We start from the raw sequence: 21,047 nt of genomic DNA, 5'->3' as shown, positions 1-21,047 counted from the left end.
ACTGCATGGACAGTCACAGCACGCTCACTCCGGGGACAGTCACAGCACGCTCACTCCACAGACATTCACAGCACGCTCACTCCGGGGACAGTCACAGCCCGCTCACTCCGGGGACAGTCACAGCATGCTCACTCCGGGTACATTCACAGCACGCTCACTCCACAAACATTCACAGCACGCTCACTCCGGGGAGACTCACAGCACGCTCACTCCGGTGACAGTCACAGCGTGTTCACTCCACGGACAGCCACAGCACGCTCACTCCACGGACAGTCACAGCATGCTCACTCCGGGGACAGTCACAGCACACTCACTCCGGGGTCAGTCAGAGCACGCTCACTCCAGGGACAGTCACAGTATGCTCACTCCACAGACAATCATAGCACGCTTACTCCGGGCACAGTCACAGTACGCTCACTCCACAGACATTCACAGCACACTCACTCCGTGGACAGTCACAGCACGCTCACTCTGGGGATAGTCACAGCACGCTCACTCCTGGTACATTCACAGCACGCTCACTCCGGGGACAGTCACAGCACGCTCAGTCCGGTGACAGTCACAGCACGATCACTCCACAGACATTTACAGCACGCTCACTCCGGGGAGACTCACAGCACGCTCACTCCAGTGACAGTCACAGCGCGTTCACTCCACGGACAGTCACAGCACGCTCACTCCGGGGTCAGTCGCAGCACACGCACTCCACAGACAGTCACAGCACGTTCACTCTGGGGACAGTCACAGCACGCTCACTCCGGGGACAGTCACAGCATGCTCACTCCGGGGACAGTCACAGCACGCTCACTCCAGGGACAGTCAAAGGACGCTCACTCCTGTAATGATCAATAACATAGTGGACACTAGGTGGAGCCGTAGAGCTGTGTAATGATCAATAACATAGTGGACACTAGGTGGAGCCGTAGAGCTGTGTAGAGCTGGATATAGCTGTATGTATATAAGACTACACTACCCAGCTGTATGTATATTAAGACTACATTACCCATGAGGCACTAGGCTACCCACAAGGCAGCAGTCAAGATGGATGCCTCTACAGATACTGTACCTAGTCCACATATGCTCAATAAAGTGTCTAGCAAAAGCTAGCTGTGTTCATAATAAGAATGTCTATTTATTAATGAACATAAGATGGTACCAGGAGTGGGGTGAAGATTCGCTGAAAATTGTGAAAAGCGACATGGAGAATTTGAAGCCACCAGAGCGTTTGAAACTCACAGGAAATATCGACTACAATTGGCAGACTTTTAAACAACAATTCGAACTCTACATTGCAGCCATCGGATTCGGTACGAAGCCAGACGCAAGGAAGATAGCGTTGCTGCTTACGGTTGCAGGCCCACAGGCGATAGAGGTATTTAATACATTTGTCTTTAATCCAGAGGAGAACAGAGAAAAATTAGAAGATGTGCTAAAAAAATTTGATGCAAATTGCTCTCCCAAAAAGAATGAGACCTATGAAAGATACATCTTCCGTTCTCGGACACAGCAGCAAAATGAGACTTTTGATAGCTTTATAACTGATCTGAAACTGAAAGCACAGACATGTAATTTCTCTGAGCTCAAAGCATCCATGATTCGTGACCAGATTGTGTTTGGTATTCATGATAAAAAAGTCAGGGAACGTCTGTTGAGAGAAACCGAACTAAATTTGGAAAATGCTGTGAAAATATGCCAAGCCAGCGAGCTAGCTCGAAAGCACGCGAAGACTTTCAGTGAAATCAATAATGATGCAATTGTAATGAGTGATAATGCTGCTGTCGGTGCTGTGTCCTACAAGGGGAAGAAACGTGGGCAGAACGGAATGAAAAGCAATCGGAGGATGAAATTTTTAATTGTAAACGCTGTGGTTACAAACACCAGTTAAGACAATGCCCAGCGTTTGGAAAAATGTGCACAAAGTGTAATGGAAAGAATCACTTTGCCAAACAATGCTTTTCAAAAGTACAAACTAAGAAAGGGCAACGAGTTAATGTAATTGAGGACACTGATTTAAGTGAGACATTTTTTGTAGGAATGGTGTCATGTGACAATATCAAAAAGGATACAGAAAATGTGCAGCCCTCAGAAATGGACAATGCTGAACATAAAGTTAATGCAGTAAAAGAGGACAAATGGATGATCCCACTGCAGGTAAATGGAGCATTAGTTACCTGGAAACTAGACACTGGGGCAAAAGCAAACTTAATCAGTATGAGTGACATTAACAATATGAAAGAAAAGCCCAAAATACTGAAAAAGTCAGTACTACTGAAGAACTATAATGGTCAGAAAATAGATAGCTTAGGTGTATGCAGACTTAAAGTGACAGTCAAAGACAAAGTGCATCATCTCATGTTTTCTGTTGTGGCTGAAGGGCTTGATTCTCGACTAGGTGACAAAGCTTGTGAGGACTTAGAACTGGTCAAGAGAGTCTACCATATAAACTGTGCCATAAGCAGACCAGATGACTCAGTGGATTCTGTAGTAAGTAATTTGCAGGATGTGTTCAAAGGATTTGGAGTTCTACCATTCACTTACAAGATCCAGCTAAAGGAGGATGCTCAGCCAGTGGTACATGCTCCACGAAGAGTTCCAGCACCCCTGCCTGACCGGCTCAAGAAAGAACTGGACAGAATTACCACACTAGGAGTCATCAGGAAAGTCGAAGAGCCAACAGACTGGGTTAACTCCATGGTATGTGTAAAGAAAAAGAACAATGATCTAAGAATATGCATGGATCCAAAGGACTTAAATGCAAACATAAAATGTGAACACTACCAGATTCCCAAGCGAGAAGAAATCACCAGTGAAATGTCAGGTGCCAGATACTTTACAAAGCTCGATGCCTCACAAGGATTTTGGCAACTAAAACTGGATTAAGAGAGCACCAAATACTGTACCTTCAACACACCATTTGGCAGGTATTGTTTCCTCAGAATGCCTTTCGGGATAATATCTGCATCTGAAATCTTTCATAGAGCGATGGAACACAATTGATGGTCTGGAAGGAGTTCGGGTCTATATTGATGACATCATCATCTGGGGCTCCACACTGAAAGAACACAATGAGAGACTGACTAAAGTGCTACAGAGCATGCGCCGGAATGGACTGAAGCTCAACAAAGCCAAGTGTCAGTTTGGCGTCCAGGAAGTCACTTTCCTAGGAGATAATCTATCTGGTAAAGGAATAGAGCCAGATATGGAAAAAGTAAACGCCATACTCAAAATGCCCCGACCCACTGACAAAAAAGGAGTGCTACGCATCATGGGGATGATAAACTTCATTGGAAAGTTCATTCCTAACTTGTCAGCCAAGACAGCCTGTCTGCGAGACCTGCTACATAAAACAAATGAGTTCGCATGGACAGAAAGACATGAACAAGAGTGGATAAACCTCAAAACAGTGCTGACAACCACACCTGTACTCACCTTCTTTGACCCAACAAAAAGAATCAAAGTGTCAACGGATGCATCAAAAGATGGCTTAGATGCGGTCTTGCTACAAGCAGAGGGTGAAGATTGGAAGCCTGTTGCCTATGCCTCCAGGTCTATGACTGATACTGAGTGTCGATACGCCTAGATTGAAAAGGAATGTCTAGGCTTGGTAGTTGGACTAGAAAAGTTTCATGGCTACATATATGGACTTCCCACCTTCACAGTTGAGACAGACCACAGCCCACTGGTTGCCATCATAAAAAAAAACCTGAATGAGATGTCATAGAGTCATAGAGTTATACAGCACAGAAAGAGGCCCTTCGGCCCATCGTGTCTGCGCCGACCATCAATCCCTGTCCAGTCTAATCCCATTTTCCAGCATTTGGTCCATAGCCTTGTATGCAATGGCATTTCAAGTGCTCATCCAAATGCTTCTTGAATGTTATGAGGGTTCCTGCCTCTACCACCCTTTCAGGCAGTGAGTTCCAGATTCCAACCACCCTCTGGGTGAAAAAGTTCCTCCTCAAATCCCCTCCAAACCTCCTGCCCCTTACCTTGAATCTATGCCCCCTTGTTATTGACCCTCCTACTAAGGGGAAAAGTTCCTCTTTATCTACCCTATCTATGCCCCTCATCATTTTGTACACCTCAATCAGGTCCCCCCTCAGCCTTCTTTGCTCCAAGGAAAACAACCCCAGCCTGTTTAGTCTTTCTTCATAGCTGAGGCGCTCCATCCCAGGTAACATCCTGGTGAATCTTCTCTGCACCCCCTCCAAAGCAATCACATCCTTCCTATAGTGAGGCGACCAGAACTGCACACAGTACTCCAGCTGTGGCCTCACCAGCATTTTGTACAGCTCCATCATAACCTCCCTGCTCTTATATTCTATGCCTCGGCTAATGAAGGCAAGTATCCCATATGCCTTTTTAACCACCTTATCTACCTGTTCCGCTGCCTTCAGGGATCTATGTACATGTACACCAAGGTCCCTCTGACCCTCTGTACTTCCTAGGGTCCTACCACTCATTGTGTATTCCCTTGCCTTATTTGTCCATCCAAAATGCATCACCTCGCACTTTTCAGGGTTAAATTCCATTTGCCACTTTTCCGCTCACCTGACCAACCCGTTTATATCATCCTGTAGCCTGAGGCTTTCCTCCTCGCAATTTACCACCCCACCAATTTTCGTGTCATCTGCAAACTTACTGATCATACCTTTTACATTCTCATCCAAATCATTTATGTAGATCACAAACAGCAAGGGTCCCAGCACCGATCCCTGAGGTACCCCACTGGACACAGGCTTCCAGTCACAAAAGCAACCTTCGACCATCACCCTCTGCCTCCTGCCACTCAGCCAGTTTAGGATCCAACGCGCCAAGGCACCCTGGATCCCATGGGCTCTTACCTTCTTGACCAGTCTCCTATGCGGGACTTTGTCAAAAGCTTTACTGAAGTCCATGTAAACCACATCCACAGCATTTCCCTCATCCACACAACTAGTCACCCCCTCGAAAAATTCAATCAGATTGGTCAGACATGATTTACCCTTGACAAAGCCATGCTGACTATCCCCGATTAATCCTTGCCTCTCCAAGTGGAGACTAATTTTGTCCCTCAGAATTTTTTCCAATAATTTCCCTACCACAGATGTTAGGCTCACTGGCCTGTAATTCCCTGGTTTATCCCTGCTACCCTTCTTGAATAATGGTACTACGTTAGCTGTTCTCCAGTCCTCTGGTACATCCCCTGTGGCCAGAGAGGTTCTGAAAATTTGTGTCAGGGCCCCTGCAATCTCCTCCTTTGCCTCACACAACAGCCTGGGATACATCTCGTCCGGGCCTGGGGATTTATCCATTTTTGGCCTGCTAAAACCGCTAGTACCTCCTCCCTCTCGATGCTAATATGTTCAAGTATGTCACAGTTCCCTTGCCCGATTTCTATGTCTACATCGTCTTTCTCCATAGTGAACACAGATGCAAAAAATTCATTTAAAACCCCGCCTACATCATCTGGCTCTACACACAGCTTGCCACTTTGGTCCCTAATGGGCCCTACCCTTTCCCTGGTTATCCTCTTGCCCTTAATATACTTATAAAACATCTTAGGATTTTCCTTTATTTTGCTCGCCAGTGTTATTTCATGGCCCCTCCTCGCCCTCCTAATTTTTTTTTTAAGTATGCCCCTGCACTTTTTATACTCCTCTAGGGCTTCCTCCGTCTTTAGTCTTTTGTAACTGCCAAAAGCCCCCCTTTTTTTCCTAATGCATTTTTGTATATCCCTTGTCATCCAAGGTTCCCTTTGCTTGTTGATCCCACCCTTGACCTTTACAGGAACATGTTGGCGTTGTACTCTCTCTATTTCCCTTCTGAAAGTCTCCCACTGCTTTGATGTGGATTTTCCTATAAGTAGCTGCTCCCAGTCCACTTTGGCCAGATCCTGCCTTATCATATTAAAATCGGCCTTTCCCCAATTTAGAACCCTTATTTCCAGGCCGTCTTTGTCTTTTTCCATGACCACCTTAAATCTCACCGAATTATGGTCACTGTCGCCAAAATGCTCTCCTACTGACACTTCCACCACTTGCCCGGCTACATTCCCTAGAATTAGGTCCAGTACCGCCCCCTCTCTTGTAGGACTTTCTACATGTTGGCTCAAAAAGCTCTCCTGGATGCACTTTAAGAATTCTGCACCCTCTAAGCCTTTCACACTCTGACTATCCCAATTAATATTGGGGAAGTTGAAATCCCCCACTATTATTATCCTATTATTTTCGCACTTCTCTGAGATTTGCCTACATATCTGTTCCTCTATCTCCCCCTGACTGTTTGGGGGCCTATAGTACACTCCCAGCAAAGTGCTTGCCCCCTTTTTGTTTTTAAGTTCTACCCATATGGCCTCATTAGAGGAACCCGCTAATATATCATCCCTCCTTACAGCAGTAATTGATTCCTTAATTAATATTGCAACACCCCCTCCCCTTTTACACCCCCCTCTGTCTCGCCTGAAGATTCTATACCCCAGAATATTGAGCTGCCAGTCCTGACCCTCCCTCAACCATGTCTCCGTGATAGCAACAATATCGTACTCCCATGTGTTCAGCAACAACTTCAGTTCATCCACCTTATTTGCAAGACTCCTTGCATTAAAATAAATGCCTTCCAGCCTTGCCATATTCCCTTTTGCCTTCACATATTTGCTCTGCCTTCCCAGCTGACTTGTTTTTTCCTCCGTATTTGGCTTTAAATCACCCCCTACTAGAGCTCCACTCTGTATCCCATCCCCCTGCCAAGTTAGTTTAACCCCCCCCAGCAGTGCTAGCAAACCTCCCCGCAAGGATATTGCTCCCCCTCTGGTTCAGGTGTAAACCGTCCGACTTGTACAAGTCCCACCTTTCCCAGAAGCAGACCCAGTGATCCAGGAAACTAAAGCCCTCCCTCCTGCACCATCCCTTTAGCCATGCATTCATCTGTTCTATCTTCCTATTCCTATACTCACTAGCACGTGGCACCAGGAGTAATCCAGAGATTACAACCTTTGAGGTCCTGCTCTTTAATCTTTCACCTAGCTCCCTAAATTCTTGCTGCAGGACCTCATCCCTCTTTTTACCTATGTCGTTGGTACCAATGTGGACCACGACCTCTGGCTGTTCACCCTTCCCCTCCAGAATGCCCTGCAGCCGCTCAGTGACATCCTTGACCCTGGCACCAGGGAGGCAACAAACCATCCTGGATTCACGTCTACGGCCACAGAAACGCCTATCTGTTCCCCTTACTATAGAATCCCCTACCACTATTGCTCTCCCACTCTTTTTCCTCCCTTCCTGGGCAGCAGGAGCACCCCCAGTGCCAGGAAGTTGGCTGCTGCTGCCTTCCCCTGGTGAGTCATCCCCTTCAACAGCATCCAAAGTGGTATACCTGTTTGAGAGGGGAATGGTCACAGGGGTCTCCTGCACTACCTGCCTGCTTCTATTGCTCCGCCTGGTGGTCACCCATTTCCTTTCTTCCTGTGCAGCCCTACCCTGCGGTGTGACCAACTCACTAAACGTGTTATCCACGACCCTCTCAGCATCGTGAATGCTCAACAACCCATCCACCCGCAGCTCCAGTGCCTCAATGCGGTCTGCTAGTAGCTGCAGCTGGATGCATTTCCAGCACACGTGGTCATCAGGGGCACCGGCAGTGTCCCTGAATTCCCACATAGAGCAAGAGGAGCATAACACGGGGCTGGGCTCTCCTGGCATGACTTACCCTTTAATTAATTTTAATTAATTCACTATCACCAATTAAAGATCTCTAAGGCGCTTGTATAGTCTACCAACAGACCCTGCTACACCAGGAAAGACCCTAGTAACTATAAACTACAGAGTTACAGTTTAAAAAAGAGAAATACTCACCAACCAATCACTTATCTGCTCCCTGGTGACGTCACACTCTGATTACTTTTTACCTCTCCCCCCACTGCTGAGTTGGTGTGCCTCGGTGCTCCCTGGAACTGGTCGGGCCTCGGTGCTCTCTCCGGTTTTTATACCGGGCTCCTCCTCGCCTCGCTGCTCCCTGGAACTGGTCGGGCCTCGGTGCTCCAAGGATTCAACGACTCATGATGAAGCTGCAAAGATATGACTTTGAACTGATCTACACACCAGGCAAATACATAGTGTTAGCAGATGCACTATCCCGAGCACCCACAATGAGTCATGTGAGCTCTACTGAAGAAGACGTGGATGTTCATGTGAGTATGGTCACTGCTGCGCTGCCCGTGTCAGACACAAAATCAAAGCAAATAGCAGAAGAAACAGTAAAAGATACAGTATTACAAACAGTAATAGAGAACATTCATCATGGTTGGCCAAAAGGTTCCTGTCCAAAATATTTTCACATAAGGTCAGAATTGAGTGTCGCAAGTGGACTATTACTAAAACAGAACAGAATAGTCATTCCACAGGCTCTACATCAAGACATGCTCAAAAGGATTCATGAGGGACACCTCGGAATTGAAAAATGCAAAAGGAGGGCAAGAGACACTGTTTATTGGCCTGGCATAAATAAGGACATTGAGAACATGATAGGCAAATGTGAGACATGTCAGAAACACCAAAACAAACAAGCAAAGGAACCAATGATAGTAGCTAACATACCAACAGCAGCATGGCCAAAAAGTTGGTATGGACCTTTTTCATTTAAATGGTAAAGACTACCTAATAGTGATTGACTGCTATTCTAACTATCCTGAGATGGTGCTGCTCTCAAGCACCATAGCAAGCAGTGTCATAATGCATGTGAAATCCATCTTTGCCAGACATGGAATTCCCAGGATTGCCGTTAGCGACAATGGTCCGTGCTTCAACTGTAAGGAGTGGCAACAGTTTGCAGCACATTATGACTTTCAGCACATCACATCCAGTCCTTTGTATGCTCAGTCAAATGGTAAGGCAGAGAAAGGTGTTCAAGTTCTCAAGCAGCTACTGAAAAAAGTGACAGAAAGCAAGTCTGATCCTTATCTCGCCCTGCTGAGCTACCGAGCCTCACCTTTAGACTGTGGTTCTTCACCTGCTGAACTACTAATGGGTCGCAAGTTGCGCACCACGCTACCCTACTGTGCAAAAGAACAGCAAAGTGAGGAACTGAGACAGAGACTTCAACTGTTAAAGCTGAAACAGAAATCATACTATGACAAGTCATCCAAAACTCTAAAACCATTGACAAGGGATGATGTTGTCAGGATTGAGGATCCAGATGCATGGAACAGGAAAGCTACAGTTCTTGAGGAAGTAGGACCAAGGTCATACACTGTTAGAACTGAGGAAGGACAGATTATCAGGAGGAACCGCCGTTCCCTCCTAAAAACACAAGAGACTATTCAAGAGCAGATTGATGACAATGCCGCAACTGCATCTTGTCATTCACCGCCAGAACAATCTCATGAAGACACATCAGACTTACCCGTGTTGAGAAGATCTACACGTGAAGTAAAAAAGCCTGATAGACTTAATCTTTGAGTACAATGTAAAGCTTTGAAAATGTGTTGACTGTTTTGAAAATGTTTATGTTTATAGAGCACTAACAAAAGTGTTACTGATATTATCTTTATTGTTTTCTTGAAAGTTGATTGATATTGATTTTGTTAAACCTCAAAGAAAGGGGGATGTAATGATCAATAACATAGTGGACACTAGGTGGAGCCGTAGAGCTGTGTAGAGCTGTATATAGCTGTATGTATATAAGACTACACTACCCAGCTGTATGTATATTAAGACTACATTACCCATGAGGCAATAGGCTACCCACAAGGAAGCAGTCAAGATGGATGCCTCTACAGATACTGTACCTAGTCCACATGTGCTCAATAAAGTGTCTAGCAAAAGCTAGCTGTGTTCATAATAAGAATGTCTATTTATTAATGAACATAAGAACTCCAAGGACAGTCACAGCACGCTCACTCCGGGGACAGTCACCGCACGCTCACTCCGGGGACAGTCACAGCACGCTCACTCCGGGGACAGTCGCAGCACGCTCACTCCGGGGACAGTCACAGTACGTGTTGAGTCTGGCTTTACAAGTGCAGTTATGATGAATAACAGGACACAGACAACAGAAGTAAGTAAACAGGTCTTTAGTGATTGAGGGTCAAGGCGGGAACTGAGGAACACTTGCTCCGCAGGGTTTATATACCGGTGTGGTCACCACCGGTACTACAATGTACAGGAGCCATTAAAAAGTAGTCCATCACTTTAAGGTATCCTCTTAAGGTAGTACAGGTTACATACACTACAATTCCTCCCCTTTTAGCTTAACAGTGGACACCCCAATTAATACACTACATGAATAATATACATATATACAATTTACACACAAAAACTGTTCAAAGATTCAGTCTCTGAGGAGGCCTCCTGATCCAGCCCGGATAATGCTTTACAGGGATCTCTGGTTCCTGTTGCAGTGGTGACTCATCCAATTGATCTCCTATGGATTCAACATCATCCAATACGTTCGAGTCTGAGGTAGATGTTACAGGCTCAATAAGTTCTTCAACTGGTGTCTCTGCCGTAGACATGGGGTCGACCCTTGTTCTCGATTCCACAAGTTGGTCAGCATGACATCGTATTACGTTCTCTCCAATGTCTACCGTGTACATCAAAGGTCCCTGTCGTGCACAAATTGTTCCAGGTTGCCATTTATCATCCCTATAGTCCCTGGCCATCACTGGTTGTCCAATTTCAAAACTACGAGTGGCCTTTTTATTTACATGCTGGAATTGCTTGTTTTCAACTTCCCGTCGCACATTGGGTTTTAACAAATCCAACCGGGACCGCAACCTTCTGTTATAGAACATTATGGCAGGGCTTTGATTTGTCACTGCATGCGTGGTGTTTCGATATGCCATTAGGAAATTGTCCACCTTGTGTTGTAGTGGAATATGATCTTCACTCATGGCCTTTATTGCCTTTTTGAACGTTTGTACAAATCTCTCGGCCAACACATTTGTAGCCGGATGATATGGGGCAGATGTATAGTGTTTCACCCCAATCTTTTCATGAATTTATGGAATTCTTCTGACACGAACTGTGGTCCGTTGTCTGAACATATTTGCTCCGGCAATCCATTCCTTGCAAATATGGTTCTTAGAACTGCAATCGTCTTCTCAGAGGTAGTGGTCGACATCTTAATCACTTCTGGCCATTTAGAATGTGCGTCTACTGCTATCAAAAACATGGAATCCATGAATGGACCTGCAAAGTCTATATGCACATGTTGCCATGGGGCTGAAGGCCATTTCCATGGATGCAGTGGTGCAATTGGAGGTGCGTTCTGAACTTTTTGGCACCCTGAGCAGCTTTTAGTCAGATCCTCTATTTGTTTGTCTATACCTGGCCACCACACATAAGCCCTAGCAAGGCTTTTCATCTTGACTCCCCCCAGATGACCTTCGTGCAATTCTTTTAGAAATCTCTCCCTTAATTTAGGAGGAATAATCACCCTTGTTCCATACATCAATGTTCCTTGACATACGTAAGAAGTCACACAACACCAGGTTATAGTCCAACAGCTTTATTTGAAATCACAAGCTTTCGGAGCGCTGCTCCTTCGTCAGGTGAAGTGGAGAAATGCATAAAGACACAGCTTATATAGACAGAGAATAATGTCAGATGTTTACAGGTAATCTTGCCAACTGCCATTTATCACACCTCGGCAGAGAGATAATCACAGCAATCAAAGGCGTGAATGGTGTCCAAACAGGTCAGTCAGGAAAACATTACATGAAAGAACAATGAGGTGGGGTCACAAGGGGTCAAATATTGCAGATGCTGGGGTCTGTATGAAAAACAAAAAAACAGACAAAAAACATTTTTTTTTTGCTGGAAATCACAGCAGGTCCGGCCGCATCTGTGTAGAGAGAACAAGCCAATGTTGACTCGAGTCTGGATGACCCTGCGTCAGGTGGGGTTACATGTAGCGTGACATGAACCCAAGATCTCGGTTGAGGCCGTCCTCATGGGTGCGGAACTTGGCTATCAGTTTCTGCTCGACGATTTTGCGTTGTCGTGTGTCTCGAAGGCCGCCTTGGAGAGTACTTACCCGAAGATCGGAGGCTGAATGTCCTTGACTGCTGAAGTGTTCCTCGGCTGGGAGGGAACACTCCTGCCTGGTGATTGTTGTGCGGTGTCCGTTCATCTGTTGTCGCAGTGCCTGCATGGTCTCGCCGATGTACCATGCTTCGGGGCATCCTTTCCTGCAACGTATGAGGTAGACAACGTTGGCCGAGTCACATGAGTATGTACCATGTACCTGGTGGGTGGTGTCCTCACGTGTCCATACGGACAGCTGTTCTCGTCTGGCTGAGAATGCTGGTAACAGTGGTTCGCCATGTGCTGACCATCCCTTCACTGTCAAATCGTAGACCCGAGACAGTGTCGGGTCATTTCGGGTCTCTCTCTCAATACCCGCATTGGTGACTGGTAAGCATTCGATGATGGTCGAGTGAAATATCTCGACAGGGTCAACTGCCGGTGCCTCTTCCGCTGTAGGTAGTGGCAGGCGCAACAGCCCATCAGCATTTCCATGCTGCTTTGTACCTTTGAACTCAATATCATACTGATGTGCCCCTAGGAAAAGGGACCATCTCTGAAGCATCTGCGCCGTCATTACCGGAACACCCTTCTTAGGGTTAAAAATGGAAACCAACGGCTGGTGATCTGTCAGCAGCGTAAACTTTTGGCCGTGCAGGTAATGGTTAAATTTCTTAACTCCCCACATGGGGCTGAGAGCCTCCCTATCTATCTGAGCATAATTGCGCTCATCGGAGGTCAATGATCTGGATGCAAAAGCGACTGGTCTTTCCGAGCCATCTGGAAACTTATGTGAGAGCACTGCCCCGATACCATATGGAGATGCATCACAAGCTAAGCGAATAGGTAGCATTGGGTTAAAGTGAGCCAACACTTCCTTAGAGGTGATCAATGCCTTGCTCTTTTGAAAAGCCCGCTTACAATCATCGCTCCACTTCCATGGTATTCCCATTTGCAAAAGAGTGTTTAGTGGGTGTAACACCGTGGATAAATTTGGAAGAAACTTGTGGTAATAGTTAACCAACCCGAGGAATGACCTCAACTGGGATACATTTTCCGGTGCTGGAGCCTTGACTACAGCTTCGATCTTGCCAGGGGACTTATGGAGCCCCTCCTGATCAATGACGTGGCCGCAGTACGAGATTCGCTTTTGAAAGAACTCGCATTTCTGGCGATTAGCTCTTAGCCCATATTCTTTCAATCTGATGAGCACCTGCTCCAAATTCGCGAGGTGATCATTATCGTTATCTCCTGTAATCAGGATGTCATCCAGGTAGCATTGTGTGCCTGGGATTCCCTGCAATACCTGCTCCATGTCCCTTTGCCAAATCGCTGGAGCCGATGCCACTCCAAAAACCGGCCTATTATACTGATATAAGCACTTATGTGTGTTGATCATGAGATACTGTCGTGACGCTTCCTCAACTTCCATCTGTAGGTACGCCTGCGCCAGGTCTATCTTGGTGAAATGCTTTCCGCCAGACAGCGAAGCGAAGATATCTTCGATCCGCGGAAGCGGATATTGCACCGTGTGAAGAACTGGATTAACAGTGATCTTGAAATCGCCACAGATGCGAACCTTCCCAGGTTCCCCAGGCTTGTTGCTCAACGAACGCTTCATGACAGGAACAATGGGTGTAGCCCATTCGCTCCAGTCCACCTTCGACAGTACCCCTGAACGTTCTAGCCCTTCCAGCTCTGCTTCCACAGCAGGTCGTATCACATAGGGCACCGGTCTGGCTTTGAAAAATTTTGGGTTTGCTTGTTCTTCAACCTTGATGGTTGCAGTAATTCCTTTCAGTGTTCCCAGTCCCTGTTGGAACACCTCCCTAGCATCGTCTAAGATTTTGGACAGTCGTTTAGGTTTGACGTCGTCCTCCTTACAGGCATCCACATTCAGTGCTTTTATGGAATGCCAGTCCAATTTTATTCGCCTGATCCATTCCCGTCCTAGTAGTGGCGGACCTCCATCAGGCAACACGTACAAGTCCATTTTCTGACTTTCTTTACCATTGTAGACCACATTTACTTTTATTTTTCCTTTGGGGTATACCTTTTGCCCCGTGTATGTTTTCAATACAATCTTCGTATCCCTCAGGGGAAAATGCGAGAATAACCTTTTGTAGTCTTGCTTATTTATGACCGTTAATGCCGACCCTGTGTCCAGCTCCATCTTCACTTGGACTCCTGCTATCTGGAGCATGACCCAGATAGTTTGGTGGTCTGCTGTGTTACCCACATTATGTATTTTCAGACAACCCAGTTCCTTGCTGCTGGAGTCTGAATCCGTCTTCTGTTCATCCGAACTGTTCTCTGTCACCTTGTGTACTTTTTTGTACTTCTCCTGTGGTGACTTTTTGCTGCTGGTCTTCTTTCCTGACCGGCATACTCTCGCTATGTGACCAAGTTTGCCACATTGCCTGCATTCTTTGTTTTTGAACCAGCACTGGTTCTGGTCATGCGTTGTCCTTCTGCAACGATAGCACTTTACTGCGCCCAATGCCATTTCATTGGTGCTGAATTCCAGTGGCCTTTGCTGTATCTCTGCAGCACCCCGTGCTGCTGCCTCGTGGGATGCTGCAATGCTGAAAGCTTTGTCCAGTGTAAGATCCTTTTCCTCTAGCAGTCGCTTCTGGGTTCCTTCCCTTAGGAGCCCACACACAAATTTATCTCTCAGTGCGTCTGCTAGTCCTGTTCCGAACTGGCAGTACTTTGCTAACTTGCGCAGTTCTGTTAGGAAATCAGCATTGCTTTCTTCTTTATGTTGAATTCTTCTGTAGAATTTAAACCGTTTCGCTATCAACAGCGGTGTGGGGTTTAAATGCTCTTGCAGGATAGTAACAATATCCGCGAAACTCTTTTCTGCCGGTTTGTCTGGGGTTACTAGGTTCCTTAATAACCCGTACGTCTTCGCATCCATTGAGTTTAATAGAGCTAGTGCTTTCTTATCATCCGGGAAATCATTCGTACTACAGTAAACTTCGATGCGTTCCACATAAGTGGCCCAATCTTCCACAGCGTTGTCGAAGGCAGTGATGTTACCCATTTTCGGCATCCTTGCTGAGTTTCTTCTTTCCCTTCGGATATTATTTAATATGATGACTTTTTAAAAAAATTAAAGATGGCGGCTTTTCCCGCGCTTGGCGGCTTTTCCCGCGCTTATCTTCTTGCCCCGCCGACTCAAGATGGCGATTTCCGCGCTGTTGCTGTCCACGCCTCACAGCTGTCGTTCCTGCCTTTCTTTTCCCGTGTATACGCTTCCTTGCGCTGCTGCTCTTGTTGCCCCGCCGCTCCCGCGGTCCTTGAGGCAATAAAGCGCCTTCCTGGCTGCTGCGCTTCTCTGCCCCGATTGCAGTTTATTTTAAAACTGCTTTTCAGCGCTTCTTCTGCGCTGTTGCGCTGTTGCCCTGTTGCCCCACCGCTCCCTTGTGGCAATAAAGCACCTTTCTGGCTGCTGCGCATCTCTGCCTCGATTGCAGTCCGGCCCCTGACACCGGCTGCGGTCGTGTCCTCCGCCCTTTCTCTTTGTTTTTCCTCCCCTTCTCTCTCTGACAACTCGGCCGACTTCCCCCCCGTGCCGCTCGATCGGGCTTACCCGCCGCTGTCGAAGAAGGGATGATCACTGCCTGTTGCTGAAGTTGGGCTCCGTGGCCAGAAGACCAAACCGGGTTCTCGATGGCGTCCCGTGCGATCCTCCTTGGAATGGACCCCAGAATCAGTACTGGGGGAGGTGATGCAAAACTGCCGCTAGGTACGATCAGACTCGTCGCCACTGTTGAGTCTGTGTTTACAAGTGCAGTTATGATGAATAACAGGACACAGACAACAGAAGTAAGTAAACAGGTCTCTGGTGATTGAGGGTCAAGGCGGGAACTGAGGTACACTTGCTACTCAGGTTTTATATACCGGTGTGGTCACCACCGGTACTACAATGTACAGGAGATATTAAAAATTAGTCCATCACTTTAAGGTATCCTCTTAAGGTAGTACAGGTTACATACACTACAGTACGCTCACGCCACAGACAGTCATAGCACGCTCACTCCGGGGACAGTCACAGTACGCTCACTCCACAGACATTCACAGCAAACTCACTCCGGGGACAGTCACAGCACACTCACTCCGGGGACAGTCACAGCACACTCACTCCACGGACAGTTACAACACGCTCACTCCACGGACAGTCACAGCACGCTCACTCCGGGGACAATCACATCACACTCACTCCGGGGACAGTCACAGCACACTCACTCCACGGAGAGTCACAGCATGCTCACTCTGGGGACAGTCACAGCACGCTCACTCCACGGGCAGTCACAGCACGCTCACTCCGGGGACAGTCACAGGACGCTCACTCCACGGACAGTCACAGCACGCTCACTCCACGGACAGTCACAGCACGCTCAATCCAGGGACTGTCACAACACGTTCACTCCGGGGACAGTCACAGTACGCTCACTCCGGGGACAGTCACAGCACGTTCACTCTGGGGACAGTCACAGCACGCTCACTCGAGGGACAGTCATATCACGCTCACTCCGGGGACAGTCACAGCAAGCTTACTCCACGGACAGTCACAGCAAACTCACTTCACGGACATTCACAGCATGCTCACACCGGGGATAGTCACAGCACGCTCATTCCGGGGTCAGTCACAGAATGATCACACCCGGGACAGGCACAACACGCTCACTCCACGGACAGTCACAGCAAAATCACTCCGGGGACAGTCACAGCACGTTCACTCCGGGGACAGTCACAGCACGCTCACTCCGGGGATAGTCACAGCACGCTCACTCCGGGGACAGTCACAGCACGCTCACTCCGGGGACAGTCACAGCATGCTCACTCCGGGGATAGTCACAGCATGCTCACTCCGGGGACAGTCACAGCACGCTCACTCCGGGGACAGTCACAGCACATTCACTCCGGGGATAGTCACAGCATGCTCACTCCGGGGACAGGCACAGCACGCTCACTCCAGGGACAGTCACAGCACGCTCACTCCGGGGACAGTCACAGCACGCTCACTCCACAGACAATCACAGGATGCTCACTCCGGGGACAGTCACAGCAGGCTCACTCCACGGACAGTCACAGCACGCTCACTCCTGGGACAGTCACAGCACGCTCACTCTGGGGACAGTCAAAGCACGCTCACTCCGGGGACAGTCACAGCACGTTAACTCCACGGACAGTTACAACACGCTCACTCCACGGACAGTCACAGCTCGTTCATTCCAGGGACAATCATAGCACACTCACTCCTGTGACAGTCACAGCACACTCAATCTGCAGATAGTCACAGCACGCTTACTCCAGGGACAGTCACAGCACGCTCACTCCACGGAGAGTCACATCACGCTCACTCCGGGGACAGTCACAGCACGCTCACTCCGGGGACAGTCAAAGCACGCTCACTCCGGGGACAGTCAAAGAACGCTCACTCCGGGGACAGTCACAGCACGCTCACCAAAAGGGAAAGACACAGCACGCTCACTCCGGGGACAGTCACAGAATGTTCACTCCATGGAGAGTCACAGCAAGCTCACTCCACGGATAGTCACAGCACGCTCACTCCAAAGAGCGTCACAGCACCCTCACTCCACGGACAGCCACAGCAAGCTCACTTCACGGACATTCACAGCATGCTCACTCCGGGGATAGTCACAGCATGCTCACTCCGGGGTCAGTCACAGCACGCTCACTCCGGGGACAGTCACAGCACGCTCACTCCGGGGACAGTCATAGCACGCTCACTCCGGGGACAGTCACAGCACGCTCACCCCGGGGACAGTCACAGCACGCTCACTCCGGGTACAGTCACAGCACGCTCACTCCGGGGACAGGCACAACACGCTCACTGCAGGGACAGTCACAGCACGCTCACTCCGGGGACAGTCACAGCACGCTCACTCGAGGGACAGTCATATCACGCTCACTCCGGGGACAGTCACAGCAAGCTTACTCCACGGACAGTCACAGCAAACTCACTTCACGGACATTCACAGCATGCTCACTCCGGGGATAGTCACAGCACGCTCATTCCGGGTCAGTCACAGAATGATCACACCCGGGACAGGCACAACACGCTCACTCCACGGACAGTCACAGCAAAATCACTCCGGGGACAGTCACAGCACGTTCACTCCGGGGACAGTCACAGCACGCTCACTCCGGGGATAGTCACAGCACGCTCACTCCGGGGACAGTCACAGCACGCTCACTCCGGGGACAGTCACAGCATGCTCACTCCGGGGATAGTCACAGCATGCTCACTCCGGGGACAGTCACAGCACGCTCACTCCGGGGACAGTCACAGCACATTCACTCCGGGGATAGTCACAGCATGCTCACTCCGGGGACAGGCACAGCACGCTCACTCCAGGGACAGTCACAGCACGCTCACTCCGGGGACAGTCACAGCACGCTCACTCCACAGACAATCACAGGATGCTCACTCCGGGGACAGTCACAGCAGGCTCACTCCACGGACAGTCACAGCACGCTCACTCCTGGGACAGTCACAGCACGCTCACTCTGGGGACAGTCAAAGCACGCTCACTCCGGGGACAGTCACAGCACGTTAACTCCACGGACAGTTACAACACGCTCACTCCACGGACAGTCACAGCTCGTTCATTCCAGGGACAATCATAGCACACTCACTCCTGTGACAGTCACAGCACACTCAATCTGCAGATAGTCACAGCACGCTTACTCCAGGGACAGTCACAGCACGCTCACTCCATGGAGAGTCACATCACGCTCACTCCGGGGACAGTCACAGCACGCTCACTCCGGGGACAGTCAAAGCACGCTCACTCCGGGGACAGTCAAAGAACGCTCACTCCGGGGACAGTCACAGCACGCTCACCAAAACGGAAAGACACAGCACGCTCACTCCGGGGACAGTCACAGAATGTTCACTCCATGGAGAGTCACAGCAAGCTCACTCCACGGATAGTCACAGCACGCTGACTCCAAAGAGCGTCACAGCACGCTCACTCCACGGACAGCCACAGCAAGCTCACTTCACGGACATTCACAGCATGCTCACTCCGGGGATAGTCACAGCATGCTCACTCCGGGGTCAGTCACAGCACGCTCACTCCGGGGACAGTCACAGCACGCTCACTCCGGGGACAGTCATAGCACGCTCACTCCGGGGACAGTCACAGCACGCTCACCCCGGGGACAGTCACAGCACGCTCACTCCGGGTACAGTCACAGCACGCTCACTCCGGGGACAGCCACAGAACACTCACTCCGTGGACAGTCACAGCACGCTCACTCCGGGGACAGTCACAGCATGCTCACTCCGGGGACAGTCACAGCACGCTCACTCCATGGACAGTCACAGCATGCTCACTCCGGGGACAGTCAGAGCACGCTCACTCCGGGGACAGTCACAGCACGCTCACTCCAGGGACAGTCAAAGCACGCTCACTCCGGGGACAGTCACAGAACGCCCACTGCATGGAGAGTCACAGCACGCTCACTCCGGGGACAGTCACACCATGCTCACTTCAGGGACAGTTACAGCACGCTCTCTCCGGGTACAGTCACAGCACACTTACTCTACGGACAGTCACAGCATGCTCACTCCATGGATAGCCACAGCACGCTCACTCCGAAGATAGTCACAGCATGCTCATTCCGGTGTCAGTCGCAGCACGCTCACTCCGGGGACAGGCACAACACGCTCACTCCAGGGACAGTCACAGCACGCTCACTCCGGGGACAATCACATCACACTCACTCCGGGGACAGTCACAGCACACTCACTCCACGGAGAGTCACAGCACGCTCACTCCACGGACAGTCACAGCACGCTCAATCCAGGGACTGTCACAACACGTTCACTCCGGGGACAGTCACAGTACGCTCACTCCGGGGACAGTCACAGCACATTCACTCTGGGGACAGTCACAGCACGCTCACTCGAGGGACAGTCATATCACGCTCACTCCGGGGACAGTCACAGCAAGCTTACTCCACGGACAGTCACAGCAAACTCACTTCACGGACATTCACTGCATGCTCACTCCGGGGATAGTCACAGCACGCTCATTCCGGGGTCAGTCACAGAATGATCACACCCAGGACAGGCACAACACGCTCACTCCACGGACAGTCACAACAAAATCACTCCGGGGACAGTCACAGCACGTTCACTCCAGGGACAGTCACAGCACGCTCACTCCGGGGATAGTCACAGCACGCTCACTCCTGGGACAGTCACAGCACGCTCACTCCGGGGACAGTCACAGCATGCTCACTCCGGGGATAGTCACAGCATGCTCACACCATGGACAGTCACAGCACGCTCACTCCGGGGACAGTCACAGCACGCTCACTCCGGGGATTGTCACAGCATGCTCACACCATGGACAGTCACAGCACGCTCACTCCGGGGACAGGCACAACACGCTCACTGCAGGGACAGTCACAGCACGCTCACTCCGGGGACAGTCACAGAACGATCACTCCGGGGACAGTCACAGCACGCTCACTCCGGGGTCAGTCACAGAATGATCACTCTGCGGTCACTCACAGCAGGCTCACTCTGTAGACCATCACAGCACGCTCACTCCGGGGACAGTCACAGCACGCTCACTCCAGGTACAGTCACAGCACGCTCACTCCAGGTACAGTCACAGCACGCTCACTCCGGGGACAGTCACAGCGCGCTCACTCCGGGGACAGTCACAGCACGATCACTCCGGAGACAGTCACAGCACGCTCACTCCGGAGACAGTCACAGCACGCTCACTCCGGGGACAGTCACAGTACGCTCACTCCACAGACAATCACAGCACGCTCACTCTGGGGACAGTCACAGCAGGCTCACTCCACGGACAGTCATAGCATGCTCACTCCATGGACAGTCACAGCACGCTCACTCCAGGGACAGTCACAGTACGCTCACTCCACAGACAATCACAGCACGCTCATTCCGGGGACAGTCACAGCATGCTCACTCCATGGACAGTCACAGCACGCTCACTCCGGGGACAGTCACAGCACCCTCACTCCACAGAC

The sequence above is a fragment of the Somniosus microcephalus genome, chromosome 1 (assembly GCF_052327205.1).
Source record: "Somniosus microcephalus isolate GS21.2 chromosome 1, FLI_Smic_1.0, whole genome shotgun sequence".
Lineage (NCBI taxonomy): Eukaryota > Metazoa > Chordata > Chondrichthyes > Squaliformes > Somniosidae > Somniosus > Somniosus microcephalus.
This window is presented reverse-complemented; position numbering follows the sequence as displayed.